The 18,117-nt window shown below is 46.0% G+C and overlaps 1 protein-coding gene across 2 annotated transcripts in view; it reads right to left on the reverse strand.

Annotated features, from left to right (window-relative positions):
- LOC138304245 (gap junction beta-5 protein-like) overlaps nucleotides 1-16,293 on the reverse strand; it is a 90,347-nt gene extending 74,054 nt beyond the window's left edge. The window contains exon 1 of one of the 2 annotated variants that reach the window (XM_069244143.1): nucleotides 16,171-16,288. The gene's annotated coding sequence lies outside the window, so the exon portion shown is untranslated. Of the gene's footprint in view, nucleotides 1-16,137 lie in introns of both variants that reach the window. The other variant, XM_069244142.1, reaches the window with a different exon arrangement.
- Between the last annotated feature and the right edge of the window lie 1,824 nt (nucleotides 16,294-18,117).

Below are 18,117 nucleotides of genomic sequence, written 5' to 3' on the forward strand. Positions count from 1 at the left end.
GACTTGCGCCATTTTTAAGACGCCCTAACGCCATTTTTCCCTACGCCGGCGCTGCCTGGTGTACGTGTTTTTTTTCCACGGACACCAGGCAGTGGCGGTCTGCTTGCGCCGGCTAACGCCATTCAATAAATACGGCGCCCGCATGGTGCTTCAGAATGGCGTTAGCCGGCGCAAAAATTTTTGCCGCTAAACTGCGTTAGCGCAGTTTAGAGTCAAAAAGTATAAATACGGGCCAAAGATCCTTCTTCAGGTCCAAAACACTCCTCTACGGGTGGAGATAAAACTTCTTCATCTTCTTCAAACTCTTCACACAATCAGAAAATCCTTGGTGCTATGTGTGAGGAAATAAAGGCCATTGACCAGGGGATAAGTCCTGCACAGGTAAAGCCCCTGAGTTTACCACCACTAAGATATCAGACTCTAGTGCCCCTAGCAGTAGTGGTAATAGTGGTGGGACTACTGGCAATAGTTAAACTAAAGACGTAGTTGGGTTCACTTTTGGGACCATAATAGAAACTGGGGTAGAAAGTCCCAAGACAGGTTCTTTCACACCTGGTGGCATTGGCCTTGCCATATTGGCTGCTTCTCCCCTTAATATGGAAAACTACAAGCAGTCAATCTTCATAAATGGTGTTGAGGCCCAGGCCTACAGGGACACAGGTGCCTATATCACTTTAATGACTGAAAACCTGGAGTCACCTGCACAACACCTCCTTGGACAGAAGTACCAAGTTACTGATGTCAATAACTCCACTCAGTCTCTCCCCTTAGCTGTAGTTCAACTTAGTTGGGGTGGAGTTACTGGCCCTAAGCAGGTGGTGGTATCACCTAGCTTACCTGTAGATTGTCTCTTAGGGAATGTCCTAGAGGCCTCAGGTTGGGGTGAGGTAGAGTTTAGTACCCATGCATCCATGCTTGGTATCCCTGAGGAATTGCTTCCTCTCATTTTTGGTGAAATGAAAAAGCAAAGGAGAGAAAAAGGCCTGAAATCTCAGGATCCCTCTCCACCAACAGGTAAGAAGGGTATCGAAGTATCTCTTCCCCACCCTGCTAGTAAGGATACCTTTCCTGTGGTGGGAGAAACCTCTCCTGAGGTGGAACCTGTAACAAGGGAGCCCTCAGCTACTACAACTGGACTCCCAGAGGTAAAAGTGCCTCTGTGTTACAATAATGCCAGATGTGCAACATTGCACCATTTTAGTAAATATAGAGCATCCCTCCAGCCCTCCCAGAGAATATTTAGTGCAGCAACCCTGCACTACCTCTAAACACCTAGTACAGCAGCCCTGTCCTGGTGTGGAGCTTATAGGATGGCAGCCCTGCCCTGCTCCAACTCAAGAGAAACAGCAACCCTGTTCTCTCTTACAGCCATGTGGAAAAGGTTTTTGCCCAGCTAAGGCTTTATTGAGACAGCATCCCTGTCTAGCATTTACTGCATTGGACATAGGCCCAGTGGACCAATCCCACTGCCCAACTTTAAAACATACTAATAGAAACTCTGAGAATGTATACTCACACTGTTGGTTAGATAAAAATCTCCAAACAGGGTGGTTTACATCCTCACAGGGAAGTAACCATATAGTGGATGATAAAGGGAGTAACCACTTTATTGCAGATCTACTCCACATATCACCACTTAGACAATAAAGTCTCAACTGGCCAAGGTTAGCCTTATTGTCCTTCATTTGGTGGGGGGTGGGTTGTGTAGGAAAGTAGCCTCTTTCTAGCATGGTTACCCCTACTTTTAGGCCGTTTGTGTGTGTGTGTCAGTGTGTTTTTACTGTGTCACTGGGAACCTGCTAGCCAGGACTACAGTGCTCTTAGATTAAAAAAAACTATATGTCAGTGTGTTTTGCCTGTCTCACTAGGATCCTGCTAGCCAGGACCCCAGTGCTCATAGTTTGTGGCCTAATGTGTGTACCTATGTAGTGCCTAACTGTGTCACTGCGGCTCTGCTAATCAGAACCTCAGTGCTTATGCTCTCTCTGCTTTTAAATTTGTCACTGTAGGCAAGTGACTACATTTACCAATTTCAATTGGCACATTGGACTCCCCTTATATGTCCCTAGTATATGGTACCTAGGTACCCAGGGTATTGGGGTTCCAGGAGATCCATATGGGCTGCAGCATTTTTTTTGCCACCCATAGGGAGCTCAGACAAACCCTTACACAGGACTGCCATTGCAGCCTGCGAGAAATAGTGCACACACTATTTCACAGCCATTTTCACTGCACTTAAGTAATTTATAAGTCACCTATATGTCTAACCTTCACTTGCTGAAGGTTAGGTGCAAAGTTACTAAGAGTGAGGGCACCCTTGCACTAGCAAAGGTGCCTCCACATATTTCAGGGCCATTTCCCCGGACTTTGTGAGTGCGGGAACACCATTACACTCGTGCACTGCGTTTAGGTCAAACCCTATATGTCGCTTCACAATGGTAACTCCGAATATGGCCATGTAACAGGTCTAAGATCATGGAATTGTCCCCCCATTCCAAATCTGGTATTGGGGAGCCAATTCCATGCATCCTGGGGGCTCCACCATGGACCCCAAGTACTGCCAAACCAGCTCTCTGAGGCTTGCACTGCAGCTACAGCTGCTGCCACCTCACAGACAGGGTTCTGCCCTCCTGGGGTCTGGGCAGCCCAGTCCCAGGAAGGCAGAACAAAGAATTTCCTCTGAGAGCAGGGTGTTACACCCTCTCCCTATGGAAATAGGTGTTTCAGGCTGGGGAGGGGTAGCCTCCCTCAGCCTCTGGAAATGCTTTGAAGGGCACAGAAGGTGCCCTCCTTGCATAAACCAGTCTACACCAGTTCAGGGACCCCTTCTTCCCTGCTCTGGCGGGAAACAGGACAAAGGAAAAGGGAGAGACCACTCCCTTGTCCATCACCACCTCAGGAGTGGTGCCCAAAGCTCCTCCAGTGTGTCCCAGACTTCAGCCATCTTGCTTTGCAAGGTGTGGGGGCACTCTGGAGGGCTCTGAGTGGCCAGTGCCAGCAGGTGACGTCAGAGACCCCTCCTGATAGGTCCATACCTGATAAGGTAGCCAATCCCCCTCTCAGGGCTATTTAGGGTCTCTCCTGTGGGTTCTCTTCAGATTCTGCTTGCAAGTTTCCTTCAGGAATCCCCTGCAACAACTTCAGACTCTTCTGACCTCGGATCAACCGCAGCGTGCTCCAAGAAACGCTGTAACTGCAACAAAGTGTCTACAAGAGACACTTTTCTTCAGCAACCTCAGCTCCTAGTCAGCAACTGCAACAGTTTCCAATATGTGCATGCTCTGGGGACTTCCTGTCTTCATCCTGCACCAGAAGGACCAAAGAAATCTCCCGTGGAGTGACGGAATCACTTCCCTGCTCCAAGCAGGCACCTTCCAAGGTGATGACTGGTACCCTGGGACTCCTCTCACAGTGACGAGCGTGCTCCTAAGGACACAGAGGGTGGACATCATCGACATAGACTTTCCTGAGGTCCTGCTGACGCAATTTGGAGGAAGTAAGACCTTGCCTTCCCTGAGAACGACTGTACCCTGTGTACTGCGTCTTCTTCGCCTCCTGAGGCCTCTGTGCACTCTTGGCAAAATTCCTTCATGCACAGCCTGGCCCGTATTCCCAGCACTCCATCCTGCGACGCACAACTCGCTGAGTTGTTCTCCGGCAGCGTGGGGCCTTCTTTTGTTGTGCTGCATCAACTGTGTTTTGCACCTCCTTTGAACCCAGATCCTGCGACTCCTGGGGGTGCTGGCTGGTATCCTAGGGGCTCTCTAAAGTGCTGAGAGCCCCCTCTTCCTCCTCACACAGAGGTGAGGCCCGAGGTCCCTCCTGGGTCCACCCAGTGCCATTTTGATGCAAAACACACTTTTGGCATAGCCAAGGCTTGTTGGTGACTTCCAACACAAAATCACATCTAAAACAATCTTCACGCTGTGCGACATCTTTTACATCATGCAGGAATCCGCTGGCATCTTCCTAGGGTGCAATTCTGCAGTCTTCGACTAACTGTGGACTCTTCTTTTGCACCCTCTTCTGGGTTGGCAGGTGGCTCCTGTCCTTCCTAGAACTTCTTTCGACTTCTGGACTTGGTCCCCCTCCTTTGCAGGTCTTCAGGTCCAATAATCCAGCCGTTGTTCTTTGCAGACTTGGTTGGCTGCTGCAAAATCCCCAAAACAAGGTGTAATGTGTCCTAAGTAAACTTTCAGTATGTTACTCCTGCTTTTCTGGGCTCTGGGATGGTGTAATTTACTTACCTCTACTGTATTCTTACTCTCCCAGCAATTCTGCACACACTACACTTGTCTAGGGGGAAATTTGTGATTCACATTCCACTTTCTTAGTATATGGTTTGTGTTGCCCCTAGACCCATTTCTACCATTGCATTCTATAGCATTTCCTATTGTTTGCATTGTTGCATGACTGTTTACGTGTCTAATTTTGGTGTCTAGTGTATATATGGTGTATAATACTTACCTCCAGAAGTAATATTGTGTCTAAAATAATTTTGGGACTGTGTCACCCAAATACATACCTTTATTTTTGGTAACACTGAGTATTGTCTTTACTTGTGTATAAGTACTGTGTAACTATAAGTGGTATTGCATGAGCTTTGCATGTCTCCTAGTTCAGGCTAAGCTGCTCTGCTATAGCTACCTCTATCAGCCTAAGCTGCTACAACACTACTACATTTCACTAATAAGGGATAACTAGACCTGGTATAAGGTGTAAGTACCCACGGTACCCACTACAAACAAGGCCAGCCTCCTACAACCACTCCTAGTGAGGGTGTGCAGAAGTCCAGACAAAGGGTTGAGAGGGGGTTGCCGACCCCGGTGGAGAACCTGGAGGGTCAGGGGTTAGCTATGAGATCAGAGCCCCCCAGTAATGACCTTGGTAAGATCATTTCTGGGTTGGGGGAATCCAGACTCTGCCAGATGGGCAGGGGTCAGGAGACCTGCACCAGCCAGACTCTTGGGTAGCCCTTGGGGACGGTGTGCCCCTGGAGGGGGGTAAGTGCGCCCCCCTGGAAGTCCTGGTGTGCCAGGCAATGGTTCACCCGCAGGGTGGTGACTCTGGGTTGGATGACCAGGTTCAGAGGGTAAACTCTGACCTGGTGGGGTGTAGGTACCCCCCTAGGAAGTCTTGGGTCACCACGCAGTGGTCCAGTCTGAGGGTACAGAGCCTGGGCTGGAGGTTCAGGTGCAGGGGGTAAACCCTGACCTGAAGGGGGAGGGGAGGGCAGATGGCCCAATCACCCCCCTGTTTGATTTCTAGGGGTACTCTCCATGAGGGGGGTGCAGAACCCTGGGAGTAGGGGTAGGGGAGGGAGCAACTCACCCCTGACCCCAGTTCAATCTAAGGGTACAGACCCCCCCTGACCTGGAGGAAGGGGCTACTGCTAACAGTGCCCCTTCCATGTTGTCTTCTGGGGGGGCCCTCCTAGTTGGGGGGTGCAGGACCCCAGAAGGGAGGGCAGGGGGAGGGAAGCCTCACCCCTGGCCCTAGTCCTACCTGAAGGTACAGACCCCAGGTTGAAGTACCAGTTGCAGGTTAACATCCCTGCACTGGTGGAAGAATTGTGCAGGACTGCTTCTACAAGCACCCTGACAATTTTGGACTCTGGGGGTGCCGCTCCTGGAGGGAGGGAACAGAGCCCCAGAGGGGAGGACCAGGGTCAGGTTGGCATCCCTGACCTAGTGGAAGGGAGAGTGATCAAAGAGTGCCAGGCACCTGGGGCTACCACCCCCCACTCTCCACAGTCACAGTAGTTGGAGAGGCCTGAGGTCGGGCTCTCATCCCTGACAGTTGTCAGGGGTCACTGTGGCTTGCTGTCCTGGTGGACAGAGTTGCCCCTTGGGGGGGAACGAGAGTCACACCCCGGGGATGGAGTAGGCAACACCACTGTGTTGACCCTGGTGGTACTATCTGCCCATTGGGATAAAACTGTGAGCAAAATAAAGTTAGGTACTGCACAGATGGTATCTGCAGATGTGGAGAAGGGTTCCCCTTGGGTTAGCTTAGTGGGCCCTGAGAGTATGGACAGAGGGATCCAACTGGAGTCAGGAAGGCATACAACTGGAACATGCCCCTGCTGTTGTGGGCCTGGGTCCCTCTTCTATCGCCCCAATCAGGGAAGTACATCAAGGTATTGATTGTTCTCCCCTGGCTTTAGGCTGGTAGGGGGTCGTGTTGGACTTTTGCCCTTTTGCAGGGTCATCCCCAATCTTTTTGCCTCCTGCCCCCTATTTTTTATGACCCGTTGCCGTTGGCTTTTGAACTCTGAGCACTTTACCACTGCTAACTAGTGCTAAAGTTCATATGCTCTCTGTGTAAATTGTATGGTTAATTGGTTTATCCATGATTGCCATATTTGACTTACTAGTAAGTCCCTAGTAAAGTGCACTAGAGGTGCCCAGGGCCTGTAAATCAAATGCTACTAGTGGGCCTGCAGCACTAGTTGTGCCACCCACATTAGTAGCTGTGTAATCATGTCTCAGACCTGCCACTGCAGTGTCTGTGTGTGCAATTTTAACTGTAAATTCGACTTGGCAAGTGTACCCACTTGCCAGGCCTAAACCTTCCCTTTTCTTACATGTAAGGAACCCCTAAGGTAGGCCCTAGGTAGCCCCAAGGGTAGGGTGCAGTACATGGTTAAGGTAGGACATAGAGTAATGTGTTTTATATGTCCTGACAGTGAAATATTGCTAAATTCGTTTTTCACTGTTGCAAGGCCTGTCCCTCTCATAGGTTAACATGGGGGCTACCTTTAAATCTCATTAAAGTGTAGATTCCCTTTGGGAGCAGATGGACATGTGGAGTTTGGGGTCTCTGGGCTCACAATTTAAAAATACATCTTTTAGTAAAGTTGATTTTAGGATTGTGTGTTTGAAAATGCCACTTTTGGAAATGTTCTTGCTTATACAATTTCTGTGACTCTGCCTGTTTGTGGATTCCCTGTCTGGGTCAGTTTGACAGTTGGGCTGGTTGCACCTCACACTAGACAGTGACACAAAGGGAGCTGGGGTGTAGTCTGCATTTCCTGACGAGCCATCTATGCTAGGAGGGAGGGGAGGGGTGGTCACTCACACCTGAAAGGGCTGTGCCTGCCCTCACACAATGCACTCTCCAACCCCCTAGTGTGTGTCTGATGCCTGGCCTGGGCAAGGCAGACTTTCACAATCAAGAGAGACTTTCCTTTGAAGTAAGTCTAATTCAAAGGAGAAAATGGGTATAAGAAGGGCACCCAAAACCACAGACTTTAGAACACTTCTGGAAACCAAGGGAAGGGAGAAGAGCTGAAGAGCAGAGGAAGAAGAGCTGCCCTGTCTGTGACTGTGCTTTGGGGAGCTATCCTGCAGTTGGTGCTTCTGCTGTGCTAGAAGCCAAAGTCTGGACTTTGTGTTGCCTTCCTTCTTGTGAAGATCTCCAAGGGCATAACTTAGAGCTTGCCTCCTGTTGTTTGAAGTCTCAGGGACAGCAAAGACTTCTCTCTGCCAGCACCTGGAGTCTCTGGAGAGACTCCTTCTCTGCCAAGTTGTGCCCATCCCGTTCCTGGGACCCTGAAAGAAGAATCTGGCAGACTAAGAGGAAAAAGTCCACGCACTGAATGCCGTGCAGGGAAAAGATTGACGCAACTCCAATCTGCGGCTGAAAAATCAACGCACCGCTGGCTTCTCGGCTGAAAATCAAAGCTCACCTGCAACGCAATCCGAAGATCGACGCCCGGGGCTAGAGTAACAATGCACAGCATCGCTGACGGAGGCTGGTGGAATCGCAACCCGCGCTGCGTGGTTTTCGGATCATCGTGCGGCTGGATTTCCGACACAAACACCCCTGGGCATGTGAAAACTACGCAAGGCCTACCCGGACCTGAGAGTGCTGACCGGATCGATGCATCGCTCTCCTGCGGAGAGAAGAAACAATGCGCCCGACCCGACGAAAGGAGAAATGACGCAAGGTCTCACTCGCGAGTGAAATAGACGCATCGCAAGCCCTTTTTGACGCACACTCACCCATGCAGGGTTATTTTTGACGCACCGAAGGTACATTTTCACACTAGCAGTGTTACTGTGTGTTTAAAATTACATGAAGACTGTTTTTGCATTTTTATTGATAACTTGACTTGTGTATTGTGGATTTTTGTCGTTTTGGTCTTGTGTTTAGATAAATATTTTCTATTTTTCTAAACCTGTGTTGTATCATTTTGTAGTGTTTTCATTTAGTTACTGTGTGTGTTGGTACAAATACTTTACACGTAGCACTCTGAAGTTAAGCCTATGTGCCAAGCTACCAAGGGGGTAAGCAGGGGGTAGCTGATGGTGATTCTCTTTTACCCTGACTAGAGTGAGGGTCCTTGCTTGGACAAGGGGTTACCTGACTGCCAACCAAACACCTCATTTCTAACAGTAACACATTGTTATCTTTAAAACTAATTGTGTAAAAGAGGACTGGAAGGAGTGATGGGGGAGGGGAGGGCGGTCTGACTTGCGGTAGAAACATACATGAGACTTCCAGATCTCTCATTGTCACATCAACATGTCATCTCACTTTGCATCCTGGTATCTGGAGGGCTTCATTATTTTTGTTTGGTGGGAGTTAGAGAGGAGTATAACTATTGTGGCGTTTGCTAGTGGGTTATAAGCTAGTCTGCGTGGCAATGGCATTGTTAATACTTGATGAGGTGGAAGAAAGGAATGCGCAATGAGGGGCATATTTACAGTTTTGTGGAGCAGGGCAGCGCAGCAAGTTACTTTGCTGCACTACCCTGCTTCACAGGGAAAGGGCAGGAATTTGCTGTATCTGTGGTTTACGGCACATTCATGTCCTTCACTCCTGCGCTGGTGCCGTTTCAACAGTCTATAGTGCAAGGGGGCCTGCGTTGCATGCAGGATAGCTTTTGTGCAGGAAGGAGCACCTTCATGCAATAAAAACAATCCCTGGAGGGGTTTTCCTCTTTCTATGTGTGCTGCAAAATGCAGTACACATAGAAAGAGGAAAAAAGGAGGAGAAATAAAGATATGTCTCCTCGTTGCGGCTCTCCTGGGGAGGCGTAAGGTTTTGCCACATTCCCAAGTTTACATGGTCTTGTAAATCTGGGGATGTGTCAAAATCGATAGGTGTTGTGTGGGAACGCCCACCACAATGCCCATGGAACGCCTCCCTAGTGCAGAGTAAACGACGCAGCAGTTTGTACTTCTGTGCCTTACTCCATATTTATGAGGCCACTCAAAGCCATGCAAAGTGGGTTGTGTGGCCTGATAGAAATGATTTAGTAGTTTGCGCCACTGTTGCATCACAAAAGGTGATGCAATGGTGATGCAAGGGCCTCTTGAATAGGGACCTGAGTCTTCTCTCATTTGTTCTCCTGTGCTTTTATGTTTATTTTGTAGTGTAAATAACACTAGACTGTTTAAATCTCTTCTAAACAGTAGGTATGTAATTAAATTAGTGGAATGGGAACAGAATTCTCCCTGACTTGTATCATTTGCTCTCCTGTGCTTCTGTGTTCCCTTTGTAGTGTAATTAAGACCAGGCTTGTGAAGTATTTTCCCAGTAAGTATGGTATTCAAGTAGAAAGACACAAATAAGCAAATACGCACATAGGCAAAAGGACAGAATGACCCCTCAGTCCAATTGTAAACATACTTAAATGTTGGAATCGTCTCAATGACGGAATAAAAGACGCATGTGCAGCAAATAGCATTGTTGTGAGCAGTGTTCTCAGATTGAAGGCATCTTCTGTTGTAGACAATTAGATTAACATTTACTTCCACACAAAGAATAATAGAATTGTTGCCTGAAACTTTTTTGTGCACTACAATTAATGGTGGTAATCTGTGTTTTTTGGCGGCAGAGCAGCATTTAGTGAAGGGCACATGAGGATGCATTTTTTTAGTTTTTCATTTGTGATTTGTTCAATAACATATTCCACCTTTTTTTAAGATTATGATGTTTACATGCGTGCTGCCTTTCTCTTTGTGTGCCCTTTTTTAATGACAACCAGCAGACAGTACCCAACCCTATATGTCATTTATCCCGTAATACATTGTGTTTTCATTCTGTCCCTTCCAGGGCAGATGTTTTTCTACACATTCGTATATATCTCGAAGCAGCATGCTATTAACATATATACCATCTGAGTCCCTCACACAAATGTTACAAAATATTATGCTGTCACGTGCAAACAATATTGCTTCCTCTCTAGTATTACATCCTCAGATTGCTTGCAGTTTTAAAAAACCCTACTCCCACTGTGCTCCTAAACCCTTTATGAAACATTGGCCTTGTCTTAAAACGACAGATTGTACTATCTCCTTTCTATCAAATGACCCTCTCCCTACTCCACTTCCTCTGCACGCCTACCTCTCTGAATACAGTCCACTCTGTCATATACCTGGCAGTCTTGTTCACTATTACAATATTTCTGATAACTGCCTACACCTTTGTTTATAGACCACAGCCTCTCTTTCTTTGAAACCATTTCCCTGCACCCTAACAACAATTAATCTCCTCGAGCCTATCTATTCCCCCCGCCAACAATTTGTACGAACTTATACATGATCACACTTAACTCCCATTAATTTAGGCTACGGCAAAGAAACTGAAAGAAAAGTCTGGATTGGTTTCAGTAAGACCACAAAACGAATCCCAAAACCAATAACAGTTGAGTAACCACTAACCTCAGATTGCAGAGTAGAGCTGCCATCCGTAAAGTGCTTTAATGCCTCCACGGGGTAGAACGCACTATAGGAATGCAATTACAATACAATGCTACAATACGATACAACAGTTTGAGTTGATTTTTATTACATGTTATGGTATAGGTTCTTACTTACAGATGGTGGACATATATGTAAATGTGTTCCATCAACATAGCTGATCACATAAGGGAATTGTGCAGTTCTAAATAACTGTTATTTGGAGTTTTGAAAGCCTTGAAAGGTGTTGTTTAATAATATATGGTAGTTATTCTAGACACATCATATTATCAAGAATATTGTGGAAAGCTCTGCCTAGGGTAATTTGGTACAAAACACCAGCTGCAGCTTTGACACCCTGGTAACTATACTTCTCATAAATCTCCTCCTCTATCTGCTCAAACCCGTAACCCTTAGCCACAAAATCCTCTCCTGCCTTCTCCTTTTCTGCTGCCCACTCAGGATCCACTTCCTCCTCGCCGTTGCATATAGAGTAGCCATTATGAAGAACACTGTTCAATTTTAGAGCCTTTTTTATCAATTTGCACGTGATTGCTACCTAGTTCCCCTTGATGGTAAACTGCACATGCTAAATGCCTATTTAGCGACAATTCACTAATTGCATATCTTTCGTACATCAAAATTGTGATTCTCTGTAAATCACAAATGAATTATCCCTATTTTGGAACAGTACTTTAAAGAATCACAGTTTGCTCAGTTTGCTATGGTTTTAATCAAAATTGCCTTTGGCATTTAGCAGTGACAAACAAGTTTGTGACTAGTTTGTGAATTGCTAAACCTTGGTGCATGTGGCCTTTAATCCCTGTGGGTTCTGGATTATAGTGGCAAGGTAAAGAAGTTATTGAGATACTTAGGTGTGGTATTTTGCATCTTGATCTTGTCCTGTAAATCAGGGTCAGTATCATCAGGACTTCGCTATTTTGTTAATGGGGATGAAAAGTGCCTTGTGCATGCTACAATTTGTGGAAACCACTGTCCAAACTATGTACCAGCTAATGTGTTAATGTCTGATCCAGTTTTGACAGTGCCAGTCACAGTCTGCAAGGCAAATGTCATTTTTGCAAGGTAGACGTTCTTCACTTAAGGTGGACAAGAATTCCCATTCGCAATCAGGGAGAACTAATTGATCCACAAGTATGGATACATTTCCTTACAAGAATCATTGGGGAACATTTTTGGCAAGATGTTTGTTTCTGAGCACTACCTTGAATAGAAGTGAAAAGATCCTTAGTGGCACATATGCTGGCCTTTGACCAAAAGTTAGCATCTTTTTGTGATTATCATAAAATATTTTAATCTTTAAAAAAGGTTCTTAATTACATTTCCAGCTTTATTTGACTTCGGAAGTCCATTTGATTAGGCCACTGGGACAAACTTCTTGCTCCCATGTGTGCAGCTGGCATCTTTCCTAAGTTAGCTGAATTGTTAGGCTTTTGAATTCAACCAGTTAGAGATGAGCGGACGTTACATATTTAATTGATGGAGTCCCCGTTGGCTCCATCGACGAAATACTTCATCCGATGGCATAATGAAGTAGGGGTTGTCAAAGGAAGGACATTATACTGCCTGCCCTATTTAGGGGTTGATGGTCTAATGTCTTTGTTTCCTGTCCGTCACTAGAAGGAGAAACACGGTCGTGAGGGAAAGGGGAAAAAAAATATTAAGACCGAAGCTCCTTGGGAGAAACTCTCTGGGTGTGGGAATCATTGGTAATTTGTTTTTTAAAAACAAACTCTGACTTTGACTGTCTGTGTTTGAAAAACAAAAATAAAGTTAAAAGTTTGGGGAACAGACATCCACCAAATTTCTACTACTTTGAAAGGAAGCACAGAGATGCCAGTTCCTTTCAATATACTGGGATGACCACTGAGCTGGTGGTCTTTTATAAAGTTGGCAGATGGTTGTCTGCCACAGCAGCAAAGGTACTGTGCACAGCCACCCTGACACGCTGCACTCAGTACGCCAAACACTAAATGAGGGCCACAGTTTTAAGAAAAGTAGCCTGAGTGGTTGGCCTGAATTACCATGCTGCTTATTTTAAAATGTTTATTTCATTCCCTTTGAATGTAGTCATTTATAAGGTGTACAGTGTAACATTTTACAGACAATAAATATATTACTTTAAATGGGTTTTTACATTTCTGTACATTTAACTCACAATAAAAATAATTTTGAAGACACTGAACTCTCTCACAGGGAGATAAACTACAAAAGAAACGAAGTAGCAAAATGTAAAAAGATAAATGAAATGTTCAACTCGCTACTCATGTGAACGGCCTCACAGCCTATAGGAACACAAATCCTTTTCATTTAAAAAAACGTCGATCTGCAAATAGCTTCCCGCGCATCTAAAAATCTGCAGCTGCACATTTAAATTGGGGATTTAAAAAACTATATTTACCGAAATGTAACTATTTTAAAATTAAAGGGACATTAGGCACGAGACAGGGTAGAAAGTCAGAGGAAACAAATGTGCAAAGGGAATGCTGGACTTAGGTAGAGATCTCTCTCATTTAATATTTTAGCCCTTTATAATGTATTATGTTATAAATGTCAAAATAAGAGAACATGCAGTTGGGTAATCTCGTACAGACAGAGTTTGAGAACAACAAAACCTCCTTTAAATCTCAGTTTATCTCCTAGCTTGTGTAGTCACATACTGGAGGTCTTTGTTAGCTCTAACTGGCATCTGTCTGCGTTCCCTGTTTGGGTTTCAGGTCCCAGCTGTGGTATCCTATTGCTTTCTGCCGTGTACAACAAAAGGAGTTGCAGATTTGAGCATGCTGGACACTCAATTCAGCCACACTGAAAAAGAAACACAGAACACACCCTTAACCCCTGCAGGCGTCATTGAGTGTGCCATGGTGTCACTTATCTGTCTGCATGGGGTAATTGTACAGCATCAACCTAACAGCAAAGCGGCAGAGCGCTGTACATGTGTGAAAGCAAAGATACTGTCCATGCATGAATTGAGGGGGAGCTGATCTCCAACAGCAAGGGTGGACTGATGCTACATCTTGATGTAGTGTTCTTTAAAGAGCAGTTCTCTAAATTGGCACCAGGTCCAGCAGCCCTTATGGATGCCGGAATGCTGTACCAGATTCTGGGTCAGTAGCTGAGATTACCTTTTCATTTTTTTTTTCTTTGTTGCATGTCCTCTCCAATCTGACGGTGTTCTGGCAGTGGGTGTGCAGAGAGCCACCGTAGAGGATGAGTTTGTCAGCCAGATTGGCAGAGGATAGTTTTGGAGATTATCATGCTGGACCTGACTATGGGAAGAGAGGGCAGCAGAGTTCTGTCAATGTATGGGGCAACGTGCTGATAATTCTTCAGGTTCTGAAATGGGGCCAGTGTGGAATTGTGACAGCCATTGGACAGGGCATTACCACCTACCACCTCCAGGTGCAAGAGTACAATGGCTTTACTGACAGTTCTAAAGTCACTTTCTGGAAGGAATGTTTTTGTTTTCTTTATTAGAGAGAGTTGGTACCAAGTCACAATCAGTAAGATGTGTGGGGACTGGCCTAGTTCTGGCTCAATATTAGCTGTCTGATATGGAACGGGCTGGATAGGCCTATTCTCCAGTTGGGGTTTGCAGGAGGGAAAAGGGGCGGTGCGGCGCATGGCGAGGGGGCAAACAAATATATATTTTTAAATACCTTACCTCCCCTCTGGCTGCCAGAAGTTGCAGGCACATGCTCCCAGCCCGCCCTGCAGCCAACTCTAATGCAGCTTTCATGCTGCTGGCAGCATGAAAGTAATGTTAAGATTGGACGGAGCGCTGGCTGGGCGCTCTGAGGAAGAGTGGAAGTTTTTGCCTGCTGTCTCCAACCCAGCAACACCCTGTCGGGTTGGAGAGAGCCTATTGCACGTGTGTTTGGTCGGCCCGAGATGGCCAGCCAAACAAACACGCGCACCCCAAGTCCCTGTCATGCCCATGGCCCACCCCTTTTATAACAAAACCATAATAAACATAGTTTATTATGGTTATGTTGCAAAGGGTTTGCAGCTGCTGCTTCTGGTGGAGGAGCTGTCCTGCTATTCCAGTACTATACCCAATGTAACAGTAATCATTTCCTTAATGTGTAAACAATGAAACGTGTTGTTTTCTGTAAACCAGAGACCTGTAGGTTCACAAAAAATCTGAGGAGTAAATGCCCAAACCACTAAGCAGTGCCAGATTAAATCCTGTGGAGGCCCTAGACAGTCAAAATTTCGGGGGCATCCTCCCAAATTATCTCCAATACATTTTTATTTTACCAACTAACAATTTTTATTACACAAAACTAAACATTACACCTACGTAGATTGCACCAGCCCTTTTTACAAACTGACCATTGACAGAAGATGAGCTTTTAAAAGATAAAATGTTATGTGAATCTGATGGCTATGGTTTATGTACTTTAAGTTGTTAATAGGTACATTGCATTAATACAGTATTTTCTCTATAGAGTCTTTAATGTAAAGTTTGTTGTTTTTTTGAGTTGATTAATTTTTTTTCTATCTTTTAGAAAGAATGTAAGAAAGCTTGATTGTATTTCTCTTTCAAGAGCAAATCAATATTATTTTGATCCGTTGTTGCGGGGCCCTGAAAATGAGTGGGGCCCATAGGTCGGTGCCTACTTTGCCTATTTGGTAATCCAGTACTGCCAATAAAAATTCTATTCGGAAAGTAATTCGATTGTAGGGTACACACTGATCCCTGCAGCAGATAACGACCTCAAGTATTTTACCAAAATTTACATTTGCACCTCAAAATTACACACATATCTAGAATAGGTGATCAAACCGGCGCTACAACACAACATTGAATCAAATCCGAATCTGTGATGGGCAGGCACCACAAAGATTTCGGCAGAAGAACCATTAAGTCACTCATTCATTATTTTCACCAGGGCATGAGCCACTGGCTTTCAAGTGGCAAATGCATCTGCAGCGTGTGGATTAATGCACGAGTCTTTCTTACTGGGACTTGAACCTGTGACCCGTAGGTTGTTCCACGTTTCTGTAGCAGGTGCCAAACTTGCAGGGTTGTTTGACTAGCATTGCACTCTGTGGCTTGCAGTAAAGAGGCGGATATCAGCAGAAAAACAAACACCGTGTCCCTGAAATCCCATTAGTTGGGCAGATGATTGAATACAGATGTCTGCAGCAAGCGAGCTAAACTACCATATCGCACTGGAATCCTACCCCGGGGCTGGGAAAGAACTTCAAACGATCTCCGCAGGAAGCACATTAACCCACTGTCTATCTTAAAGTGTTTGGATTCTATGATTTGCGGGCTATGCGCAAATATCTGCAACAGGTGCATTAACAAATCAAGTTATCTAACTGGGATTCGAATCTGAAAATTTGCTTAGAAGCAACCGCCCCTTTAGTAGGCACTATTTATTTAAAATGCCACCACAAACTCCCTTATGATTACCTTTCAGGAAGGGTTGGGGCTCCTTCGTCTCACCTCTCATCCCACTTTTGCGCGCTTCGAGGAGCTTGCCTGTATAGTGAACGTCGTCTCGATTCTTTGAGAAGTGTAGAGTGGGTCTCCGCCCAGGGGGGATTTCCTGCCCCCAGTCATGTGCTGTCGCCGTTTGGGCCTTCTCCAATGTGAAGAATGTGGATGAGGTCAGGGTTTCCGGAAAGAACTCCCACTCATAGAACCGAACGACAGAGGAGCCGAGGCATTGAATTAATAGAGGAACAGAGAGTTCCATGCACAACAGAAACTGTTACTTCTGCATCTGTCCAACCGATGGCTACTCTGCTGAGGAGCAGCGCCTCTCAGTCTCAGGGACTTATTCAAGGGAGGCATGGATCCAGTGCTTAATTTGTAAATGAAAACGTGCCTGTACCCAAAGTTCTCTGAAACACTCGGTTGCTGCAGTTAAATGTGCGAGCACGGAAGACTGAGGCAGCGTAATCTGAAGCCATTTTGGGCCTCTTTAATCCATTTACAGGCACTGCCTGCCCCTTCATTGCAGACTTGCAACTTTCTGTTTTCATTTTGTGATGCTTTTTCATTTTTTTCTTCCTCCGCCTTTCCCAAATGTGTCTTCGGGACATAATAGTCGACACTCATTAGTGTAAAAGGCCATTTATTAGGACAGGATTGCAAACATAACAGAACATTGATATACACTGTAACGTCAACTTATCAACCTTTCAACCTCCCCCTTTGAACTCTCCCCATTCTTCCTTTTTACTTAATTCCTTCAATCTTGCCTCCGTTCTAGCATCCACATACATTCCCCCACAAATCCCTCTTTTCCTTCCCTCCCCTGCCTGTCTCTGTCATCCTTCACCTGTTTCTTCTTCTCCCCCTGGAAGGGTGGCCAGGCTCTCCACCCTCCGCCATCTACTGCTACCACTGTGAAAACCTACCCCAATCCTGGCATCCTCCCCCCTTTGCTCTTGCCCCATTACCCTAGAACCAATTCATTTTACCTTATTCCCTATGACAACTTCATAGCAGCGCAGCAGGCTGTCGCGGAAGAGGCCGTTCCCCTAATCCATCCCCCATATATGCTCCCACCCTTAGACCCTCCCCAACCTAGACCCAGCCAATCCCTGTCCTGATATGTCACTTCCTCTGTCCCGAATGCCCCAGTGGAGAGACTAGACTGTGCCTGCTCTCCATGGGTCCCTACATCGGGACATAATAGTCAACACTCACTTATTAGTGTAAAAGGCCAATTATTAGGACAGGATTGCAAACATAACATAACATTGATATACACTGTAACTTCAACTTATCGACCTTTCAACCTCCCCCTTTGAACTCTCCCCATTCTTCCTTTTTACTTCATTCTTCCAATCTTGCCTCCGTTCCAGCATCCACATACATTCCCCCACAAATCCCTCTTTTCCTTCCGTCCCCTGCCTGGCTCGGGCATCCTCCACTCTGTCATCCTTTACCTGTTTCTTCTTCTCCCCCTGGAATTGTGGCCAGGCCCGCATCTGGCTCTCCACCCTCCCCTATCTACTGCCACCCAGCACAAACCCCTCTTGGACGTTTTGCTGCCCCATCAGTGAACCCACAGCAACACTGCAACCTTAAGCAGTTCTGCTCATCACCTTTTTTTTTTCCAACACAGTACCATAATGTAATATGCATCACCCATCTCAGAAAAAAGCACCCCGTTATCCCTGAAGTGCACCGCTTCATCCTCCATAATGCCCTCGCATTCCATCGCTTATGTAATGAATCTCAACCAAAAAACCTCCATAGCCCGATTGATCCTCCTCCAAGCCCCTTTCAAGAACTATGCTTCATTGCCCCTCACCATCTTTTTTTGAGCACTGATTAGTCCATACAACACAATTTCCAAGCCTGTTCTGGGCAACAGACGCCATGTCCCGTTGCATGTGTTGCCGTAGGGTGAGCCCCAGGGAGCCGTACCAGGCCATT

Source organism: Pleurodeles waltl, chromosome 7 (genome assembly GCF_031143425.1).
Source record: "Pleurodeles waltl isolate 20211129_DDA chromosome 7, aPleWal1.hap1.20221129, whole genome shotgun sequence".
Classification (NCBI taxonomy): Eukaryota; Metazoa; Chordata; class Amphibia; order Caudata; family Salamandridae; genus Pleurodeles; species Pleurodeles waltl.